The sequence below is a fragment of the Apis cerana genome, linkage group LG4 (genome assembly GCF_029169275.1).
Source record: "Apis cerana isolate GH-2021 linkage group LG4, AcerK_1.0, whole genome shotgun sequence".
NCBI classification, from domain to species: domain Eukaryota; kingdom Metazoa; phylum Arthropoda; class Insecta; order Hymenoptera; family Apidae; genus Apis; species Apis cerana.
In genome coordinates, this window is record NC_083855.1 from 11,110,661 (window position 1) to 11,121,556 (window position 10,896).

A 10,896-nucleotide genomic window follows, 5' to 3' on the forward strand; every position below is an offset into this window, starting at 1 on the left:
ATTTATATTAGATATTTTATTTCATTGAATTTATTATGATTATTATTATTAGATCACGACGATTTTATTATTTTTGTAAAATAAAATTAAACATTTATTTCGATTTTGGAATTGCCAATCAAACGAGATTGCCAAGATATTCGTTCACATGCATCATTTGTTGTATATATGAGAAAACCGCATCATATATTATATTTTACAAAGGTGTGTAAGCTTGGTTCCCCCAAGTTCATTGTAACTTTAGTCATGTCGTGTGTTACCTCCTATCAGCGTCACACCTCTCTATGCATTGCCAACGAGTACACTTCCTTGCTTTGGTTAACGGTTGTATACCGTTTGTGGTAATAATTTTAAATACAGTTTAGAATCTATATTTAGTTTGTTTATACGTTATTTAGCTTAACTTGAAAAAATTGAGATGAATAAAATATTTTTGTTAAAGTTCTGTTATTGTGTAAATGATAATAAATTTTGTTATAAATAGAATTTTTATAATATAGAAAGAATAATAAATATTTCTCTTGAAAGAATAAAACATCGTAGAAATGCATAAAGAATAGTTCCGATCGATTATTGGCAAGAGCTAGAAACGTGATGAGATTAATGTAGATTTCGAAAAAGCTGGCGTCTTTGTGACAAAGTGTATAATTGACCTAATTGCTCGTAACAAGCACTCACTGGAAAATGACGAAATCCCGAAGCTTAAAGTAACTTTGTAAATGATGAGATTGTATGATTGCTTTTACTTTCAGAAAGTGTTATAGTGTATATATTTCATAGATTTTAAGGATGAATTTTTAATAATAGTCAGCAAATAAATTTTTATATTTTTTTTGTATTAATTAAATATACAAAGAGAAAGATAAAATAGTATTTGTAGCAAAGTATCAATGTATATTTTTTAAAAGCATTTTATTTTCAAGATCATAGAAGACAATAGCAAATTTTTAATCGATGAACTATAAAATTCAATTATTTTCAATTATTAATATCAATTATTTTCGTTCTCTGTAATAATAATAAACTTTTTAGTTTTTGCTTAATAACAGATTTCCAGCGGATTCTGCGCGTCTTGTTATATCACAATTTCCGAGAGAATGGATGGTTTTTTTGAAGAAATATAATACATGGTATGCAAAGAATGCATTCGTGTGTTCTATCTTATATGTATTGATTCTACTTCTACGCCTGTCAAGATTTTTACACTTGATCATATCCATGAATATTATTTTAGATAAATACTTAATGATATATATATATTATATATATATAAATCTAAGAGTTAATTTTTTTACAAATTTAAACAAGCAACATAGTGTTTCACATGTTGCACGTAATGTAATGTTCATGCAATTCAAAGAAATAAGTATTGACATGAAACAACATATATCAAAGATTTCTATCAATCGAATTAAACAGATGTTTCTGTATATGTTGATATTACGCACATTCGTATAAACATTACATATGACATAATTAATGCATATATTAATAAATAAAATATTTCTTTCATCACATATTTTAATATCACTGGAGGTTATGTGAAAAATATTTATCTCTCGTACAATATTAATTTTTAAGCGAAAATTTGAATAAGTATTTATAATAAAATAATAAAAAATGCGCTACATAAAAATTATTATAATTATTACTATCATTAATGATAGTAAACATTATATTTTAAAGCGTAAATTCCAATCCATTACATTCAAAGTATGAATGTTATTAATTTCATAATTAATATTTTGAAAAGTTAAATATTATTAAAAGAATTTAAAAAAATTATATTTCAGTGTGTCATGAAGATAATACATGTATAATTGAATTCTGAAAAACTATAAAACTTACCTAAGATAAAGACGCGATTCTTTTTTAAATAATGCACTATGATAATAAAATTGCAGATAAAAATATAATAAAACAAAATGCACAAGATCAAAGCACTAATTGTTTTTTTTTTTCGACTAAGTAACAGAGTATTTCTATTATAAGCACATAAACAATTTTTGTTCCAATTCTAACGACAGCTACGAATACGAAACAGGTTCGTCGAATCGCGGGGCGACGCTGACTGTGGCCACGGCCCATACTAGCATCATTTTCAAATAGTCCCCTGACAAGAACAAGTATTATTGGTTACATACCTTATTATTTTCAAATTCTTCGTTCAACAAGTAATTACAGTTCATGGAAAATATAACTAATTAGAAAATTTCCGTGATAGTAACGCACCACCTAATTGCAATCATAAGCACGACAAATACGGAACTGCTTTCGATGTTCTTACGCGAGTCAATATGGCTGACTATGTAGGAAAATCAGTTTCTCTTATGACGCAATCAAGCGAGTACGCCCAATCTAAACACATTTTCTCCACTAGATAGCAGCAGTTAGACAGTAATTTTAACGGTTGGTAAAAAGAAATTCCAATGATCGATAAAAGAAGAAATTATAAACGAAATTGTCTATTAAAAAGAAATAGGTAAAAAACAAACAAAATATAAAACAGATTATTTACACAATTATCTTTCGTGCAGAAATAGAAATTTGACAATTTGACATTACAAAAATTTATTCAAAAGATGTACAGAACAAATTTAATATTAATTTAGATTCATATTAATTTGTTAAATTCATAGTTCAAATATTCTTTATCACGTATAAATTATTCATACAACGATAAATTTAATAAATCAAAAATAGGAAAATTCCAATGCATTTGATTTTGTGTATAATTCAATTTTATATTTAAAGTATATTTATAAGTAATTTTTTTGTATTATAGGTAATTTGATGTATTTTATTGCAAATAAAATTGCACAATAATGTACCATCTCAAACGAGAAACAGGATAGATATGACATCTTACAGAAATTTATATCGCATGTTCTAACGTCAATCTCAATCAAAAATATTGATCGAAGTCGGTATGTTAGAACAACATAAAATTTCATAAAATGTTCTTTTGGTAAACAGCTACATTATCAACTGTAGGCATGTCTGTTTTTTGGTAAACAATTATATTATCAACGGTAGGTATTTTACCTTATGAGTTATATTCGAGAAATTATCGATACCATGATTTCTGAATAATATCTACAGTACATGTATAAAGTTTCACCATACAATTTTTCTACATTCAGGAAAAAATGCGCTAATAATATTTGTTCACACACATTATAGTTTTTGAAGAATAACATTTTAAAAAATATTGAATTTATCGTTCGTATTTGATTGATCCTAATAATTTTTTTTCTATTGCAATATTACAAATCTACAAACTTTTACGAAGGTAATATTCTGAAATATTGGCAATAAACGCGAACCAGCGAAATGAATATTTCGTTTTAATCTAATAATTATAAAATATACGCGATACTATATATTTGTCATTTTGTGTCATCGTTTTTATGGATGTGGTATTTAAACAAGATCAAATGTAAATTTCTACGTGGATATCATCGAAGCCTTTACGAACGTTAAGAGTATCCATGGTTTTCAAGGTGATACGAACCTTGTATCGTAAAAGCAGCGAGGTGTGCGAAAGGTGATCAATAACCGTCAATATGCAGGACGACGTTTTAATAAGAGTGTAAGCCTGAGATCCTGGGGCCCAGTTTATGACTCCGCGACACAGGACGTCACTTCGCTGCTCTTACTGCTTGCTCTTTATTATTACTTGTCTCTGTCTCTCTTTTTTCTTCATCTCTTTCTAACCTCCCTCGCCATCGTGCCTTATTTTACAACGCTCTCTCTCTCTCCCCCCTTTACATTGTCTCCTCCATACTGGTTTCTTCCTTTTCTCTCCTCTTTGTCTCTCTGTTTTCACGCGAATTTATTATTTATAAAGTCGAAGGAGCTTGTACCACCTCAGGCGTATTCTAACTTGCCCGTCTGACTTTCAGTTTTACAACAAAATTCTTGCGAAGCTACTACCCTACTCGACTCATTTCACGACTTTCTACCATTCTTTTCGTTAAAAAATGTTCCATCCCGTTTCGCGTCCTGTCGTGCACTCTATTATTTATTCGACGATGCGAAGAGACATCTCGATGGAAATTTTCGTACTCGAAATTCACGAAACTGGCGACAGATGTATAACCGGGTGAAGAGTAGCAAGTTACATTATCTTTTCACGATAGCTCGGGTCGAAATGCATTTAAGGGAACCGTAGATTTGATCGTTTCTCGTTCCGCGATGCTGATTAGATTATTGTAAAAGCATTGGATTATATCTGAAGTGGCAACATATGTTAGACATTTCCGGAAGTCGTCGATGCTCGTTCGAGTGGCTTACCGTCGACTCTGCTATATGGATGTTAATTTTTATCGGCAAGTTCGATAGACCGGCCGGTTCGAGTAACTCGCGTAACGAGAGAAGTTAAACGGGAGTGGAGGGGAAGAGTACAACACAACGCGTTCTCTGTAAACGTATGCATTCGCCGGGAAGCCGAGGCCGCCAGGATGCGCCTGTGTCGACTACGCCAAGTAAACCCAAACTCCCGGCTTTCTGTTCCGGTAAACAACGTTTTAATCCTATCGAGATTGCTCGTTACAGGGCGCGAGACAATATCTAAGTTTCATACTGAAACCATACCTCGGCCTCGCAACGCGTCTGCAACGTCTGCTTTTCGCGATCGCGAACTTGCCACTCGACCTCTCGACAATCGAATCGCCTTTTATCCCTTAAACTGGAAACTTTGGTTGTTTCCAGGCGCACGAGGCGAGGTGAGAAGAGAGAGAGAGGGAGAGATTAATTTTGTCACGGGTTCCAGATGTCGAGAGAGAGAGAGAGAGAGAGTCGAAACCGAGGAAGAGAAGGGAAGGGAAGGAAAGAAAGTGAGAGGAGGGAAATGGGGAGGGGAACTAGAAGGAAAGCGGTGGCAGGGCGAGAGAATCGAGGCGATGTGCATGCGTTTAATCGATAATCACCGGCAAGTGGTCTCGTCCCGAAAAGGGTGCGGAGGTTACATCTGCGAGGTATCATCAGAGCGGGTCTACGAAACGGCGATCCATCATCTCTCGGCAGTCCAAATCCGAAATTGCTCGGCCATTTCCTCGGGCTACGCGTGCGGCTATAATAGGGATTAAGGCCGGTGTAAATAAATTTCGAATCGCGAGTAATCCTATCTATTTAAGCATTTCGCAGGGTCGAAAGTCCCGGAGGAATGCGAGCGAATCTTCTCTTCGAATCTCGTCGGACGGAACGCGAGTCGATCGAAAAGTCGTTCGCAGAATCGCGGACGGATAATTCCTCGTGTTACGTATTAGAGAGGGAAAGAGTGATTCGATGAAAAGAAACGCAGTAAGCGAGGGGGGAGGGCGGGTTGATTTTTCCCCCACTCGCCCATTCCGAACGAGGCGAAGGAGTTCGGGTTGATAACGAGAAGTGACAGGGAAGGTGGTTCGTTACCGTTTCACGTTGCTACGGCAAAGCCATCGGACTCGGTTGTCTTCTTGGCCGCGGTTGCTGAAATAGTATTGTTACGCTGTTCATTGAGCACGAGGCACGTCAGATTGTCAGCAGCGGACAGAGGGACAACCTTTGCCGTGTAATAATAGATATGCTGTCACCAGGATGTTTCGACATTCGATCGGAAACTTTTTCCCTCCTTACCTGGCGGCCCAAGAAAGTCGATCGACGATCTTGGCTGAAGATAGAGAAGGAGAGAGAGAGAGAGAGAAGGGGAAAAGGGAGATTCGGGGATGATGCGGACTTAGGCCGTGTCGGCGAGAGTCGGTGGCGAGGTGGTGAGCGGCGGCGGGAGAGGAAAAAAGGACGCGGAGGAAGATGGAAAGGATTACGGTGCGTCAGAAGCGATGACTGAACGGCCGGTAATCGCCGTTGCCGCTCTAATATTTCGAATAGTTCGCATTTACAATGGGCTTTATTGGCGGGAAAACTGAGGGGGGTATTTTGAGCAGCGAGGACATCCATCACCGGGTGTCGACGTGATTGTCTTGCGTCGCGCGTTCACCGTGGAAAAGTATTGACGTGGGGAGAGGGAGAGAGGGGAGGAGAGAAAGAGGGAGAGAGAGAGAGGAGCCCCGCGATTAACCAACGCTTGCGAATCGAATGACGTTTTCGGTTTAGCCGTTAACCAAACCTGGAATACCGCGAGTCATCCCGTCGAGTGGCATGCGCTAATCAGTTTTGCACCGTGAATGGAAGAATCGCCCAAGTGTTTCGATAATATTCGGCCGTTTTTGGACAGAATTATTCCGACCGACCAATGATACCGCGCGGCCGTGGACCGCTCGTGCATTGTGTTATATTTAAATGAGCTTTCTAATGCGTTTAGTTTGAATATCATGGCGGACCAACAACGCGTCATCCATGCGGATGCGTAGGAAGCTATTAGAGATTTTGTCGAATCCCTGCCCCCGCTCGTTGTTTTTAAATTAAGAGTAAAAAGAAAAAAAGAATGTATCGTGGGATAGAAGTTTATTCTTATCTTATCTTATCGAACTTGAAAAGCGTGGATTTGTTAAGAAATTTCGAGTTTATTATTATTATTATTAGGGGGGAGGAAAAAGAGAGAAAGAAAAGAAAAAAGGAAAAAAAAAGGGAAAGATGGAAGATTGAAAAAAATTGAAATTTCGAAGTTAAGCGGTATCGACTTTTTCGTTGCTTTTCTTAATAATTTCCCCCCTTTTATGGAAGGCATCCTCGTTTCGTCGAGCAGATATTCAAAGGGAGCGAGAATCGAGAGCGTCGTATAACGAATAAAAGTGATCGGCGTTGTCGTCAGCGTGCGGATTAAAGTCGACGAGAAATAAAAGCTGGTCGTTGGTTGGGAAAACAGTACGGGTGGCCAGAGAGTAGGTACATACGCTCACGGGAGAGGCGTCGATGCATAATCGGAGCGCACCCTCCCGTGGCTATCCGTTTTATTTATCCGATAACACGCCATTATGGGCGAATCGCGGATGCGGCTGTGTCGGTAACGATTGGCTATTTATAATAACACGTGGCATATGGGTAATTAGTTGCGCGTAAGCCGCGCTGAAAAACCGAACGGTGGCGTACGTGTCCAGAAAAATTACCGTCGTTTTTCATCCCGCCTCAAAATCCATTATTTTAGCTCTTGATTTTTCTCTCTCGTGCCCGGCCACCTCTCTGTGCCATGCCGCGTCCTCTATACATATATATATATATATATGTATATATATAAACCGCGCGCAATTAACGTTTTGTAAAATTCCCGCTCTTTCGTGACTCTCGATCGACTTTGACGCCTGTTTTGCCACGACGCGCGCGTATCTTGCACGAACGAGTAATTACGTTAATTCGATCGATGTTCCCTTTTGCCTCCGATATACACGTATATCGGTGACGAATCGAAACGACGAGGGAGAAAAAAGGTACGAAAGAGGAAAATGAAGAGAGAGAGAGAGAGAGAAGCGGAAACAATGGCGAGCGATCGAAGCGACGGACAAGATGGCAAAGAAGACGATCGCTAGCTTCGATTCGTCCATGATATAAATACGTTGTGCACGGCATCGATCCTTTCTTTTTTTTCTTTTTTTTCACACTAGCTAACGCGACTAATGGAGATAGGATAACGGAGGCAAAAAAAATAAGCTGGACAAAAATCCGTGTCGCGGGTTATGGTAAATACACGGGACACAGAAGCTCGGACAAAGAAACGGAGAAGAGCGACGCTTCCGGTGCAGTGAAGTCCTTCTGACGCGTGTCCGGTTGGTTGGCGCGGAATACCTTCCTTCTATGCATGCTCTTTCGACAAAAATTCGCGCTTTTTTCTCCCTCTCTTATCCCAACGTTACACGTTACCCTCCTTTTTGCCGTACGCTCTGTTACAGTTCTGTGACGACGACGCGCAAACAATGACGAGGGTTACGTAACAACGCTATGCACGGAGAGAGAGAGAAAGAGAGGGAGAGAGAGAGAGAGGCAGCAAGCGTGTTTCTCTCTGCTTGCGCTTCGCGCAATTCTCCCGTGCAGGGTGGCCAATGAGCAGTAACAGGAACGCTGCTAGCGAACCGCACTCCCGTGAACGCTCGAACAATGCGTATCATACTCACCCGACTTGCCTGAAAATCCGTCTGTCCACGATCGCCTCCCCCTTTCTCCCGACGTAAATATTCTCCCGGCAAACGTATACTTAATTTTATTTACCGCGATTTAAGGGAAAAAATTTTCGAACAACTTTTTTCCGGAACGAAGAGGACGGAGAGGAAGGAGATTTTCCGTATCGATTTCTCTTTCCGCTACGACGACGAGGAGGAAGGTGAGGACGGAGGAAGAACGACGAAACAACGTTGCGAATTATAAATTGTCGTTCGAGGGTTGGCCGAGAAAGACACGAAGATCCGTTAGTCCGGGCCACGCTCAAAGTCGTAATCTCGTGGGCTCGAGATATTTTCTCGTGACCGCAAAACAAGAGGAGGTAGCGGTTGCTTGGACGAGCGAATGCATCGGGCTCTGCCTCGGCCCAACCGACGGGATTGTCCTTCATTACGCACGAAGGAAAGTGCAGTCATCGACGTGCATACCCGTAGGTATGCACACAGAGGCATTAGCTCCCCCAAAGCCAACCGGTATTAATTCCACTAATTGGACGTGGTTTGGTTCGTGGCAAACATCGGTCCCCTACCGATCCTCGACCTTCCTCCGGACGAGGGACTCTTGGATCTCGCGATCGATCGCCTTTTCGCCGCATACGATCACTTTATCGCCCATGGAAACGAATAGCCCCTACTCCCATCCGCCTCTTCACCGATCTTTCTTCTCTTCAGAGCGTACCTGTTTTATTCAGACCCGCGGCGGGAAACACGACGGGGACACGAATTACCGTCGTCAACGATGATGGACCGAAATTGTCGAAATTTGAAGGAAATGGAACGGGGGAAGGGTATTCGGAAGAGGGTCTGTTGGAAAAGCGGAAGAAGATCAAAACTGCCTGAAACGAGTGGTCAATGAACGTTAGGCCCAGGGGGTCTCGTTTCGTTTGGGGTTGCACGAGGTCAAGGGATCAGCTGCGGTGGAGGAATACGCGTACGAAGCCTGTTACGATATATATATATATATATATCTATCGTAACAAACGAGGAGGGTCTTTCCTCGTTCGATCTGGGTCACCAGGCTGATGAGGACTGATCGGGGGTTGACCGGTGGAAAAAGGCTGGACGATGCTTCTCTCCCCTCTCCCCATTTTCTTACACATCTCGACAGCTTTCCCATTCTCGCCTTTTACCATAGTTAACCTCAATAGCGAGTAGTCCTTCGTTTCGATTCTTAATTCTTCTCGTTTCGCGCCTATCGATTTCAGAAATACTTGTAAAATACTCTTAACCTCTTCATCGTTTCTCTAAGATACGTTGCAACATTTGCGAGGTTTCACGATTACCAGTTCCCAGTACATATGTTACACACGGATCTAGAAACAACAATTCAATTATCCGGAATATCTCTTTATCCATCTTATATTACAGATAGTGATATAACTTTAATTCAAATTTCCAAGTGTTGCACACGTACACACATATATATATATATATATATATATACGTGTTATATATGACGTATTTTGAAGAGGACACAGTGAAAATGGTAGTTTTCGGCGTACTATAGGAATAAGTGGCGATGGAAATTAGCGAACGAGAGAGAGAGAGAGAGAGAGAGAGGAAAGGCTCGAGGCGAAAGTTCGGACGTAAGAGGCATCGGCGAATACGGACGGTTCGGGTATGGTACAAAGATATTAAGCACTCATACTCGAAGCTTACCGAGAGCCGTGGAGAGTGTCGGGTATACGGTATATATCGCGTATGCCGCCGTGGAGGAGAAGGTGGAGGTGGAGGTGGAGGAGGAGCAGTGGCAGCGAAGGTTGAGGGGGTGGAAGAGGAGGAGGAGAAGGAGGAGGTAGTTGGTCGAGGGAAGGGTGGCGGGCAGAGGGGCGGAAGAGGGTGGCCGAGGAGGCAGCGAGAGAGATCGCGAGGAAGCGAGCCGAGTTACCTACAGAAGAAATAAGTGCGCTCGTGTAATGCTGATGGCGAATATGGTAGAGGAGATCCGAACGAGGGAACGGCGAAGAAGAAGGTGGCAGAGGAGGAAGAGGAGGAGGAGGAGGAGGCTCTCTCTACGGGGGAGGGGGGAGAGAGGAGGAGGAGGAGGAGAGGATACGAGTTCCGGAAGGGGGGACCCCCCGCGCGCGCGGAGACCGACCGATCGATTCGAACGCCGGCGACATTCTTCGTCGTACACGGACAGAGAGCCGAGGAACACGGGGAGAAACCTGAGAGAGAGACGGTTGGGCATGAAAACGGAACGGTGGGAGAGGGAGAGGGAGAGAGAGAGAGGGAGGGGGAGGCGGGGGAGAGCAAAGGAGAATAGGACGGGTGCGAAAGAGGAAACGAGGTGGAGACTACTGCCGCCGGTCGCGCGAGAGAGCGCGAGTCGGAGAGAGCGTACAAGCCGTAAGCCAAAGTGGGAGGAGAAGCTGGAAGAAGAAGTGGGAGGGAGGGAGGGAGGGAGGGAGGTAGACAGGTAGGTAGGTAGGTAGGTAGGTAGGAAGGAAGGAGAGAAAGAGAGAGAGAGAGAGAGAGAGATCGCGTTCGGAAACAGAGAGGGACGCGTGTGCGTGAGAAAAGAGAAATAAAGAGAGGAGAGACGTAGAAAGCGAGGATAGACAGGTGAAGAAGGGAGCGAAAAAAAGGAAGAAAGAAAGAAAGAAAGGAAGAAAGAAAGAAAGAATGAAAGAAATAATGAAAGAAAGAAAGAAAGAAAGAAAGGTAGCGAAGAGAAGAGAAGAGAACGGACGGAAAGAAGAAGAAGGCGAGGGAGAAAAGTGGACGAAGAAAGCGAAGAGGTCGGTAAACGAAAGGGGGAAAAACGAAAGGAAACGAGTGGCGAACGGAAGAGAAGAAAGAAAAAGGA

The 10,896-nt window shown here is 41.5% G+C and overlaps 1 protein-coding gene across 14 annotated transcripts in view; it reads right to left on the reverse strand.

The window, feature by feature from the left end:
* Positions 1 to 2,327, reverse strand: part of LOC107996055 (protein 4.1 homolog) — a 20,030-nt gene extending 17,703 nt beyond the window's left edge. For 6 of the 14 annotated variants that reach the window (XM_028665830.2, XM_062074134.1, XM_062074141.1 and 3 more), the window contains exon 1: positions 1,849 to 2,093. The gene's annotated coding sequence lies outside the window, so the exon portion shown is untranslated. Of the gene's footprint in view, positions 1 to 1,848; positions 2,099 to 2,144 lie in introns of those variants that run through there. The other 8 variants (XM_062074138.1, XM_062074140.1, XM_062074135.1 and 5 more) reach the window with 4 other exon arrangements.
* Between the last annotated feature and the right edge of the window lie 8,569 nt (positions 2,328 to 10,896).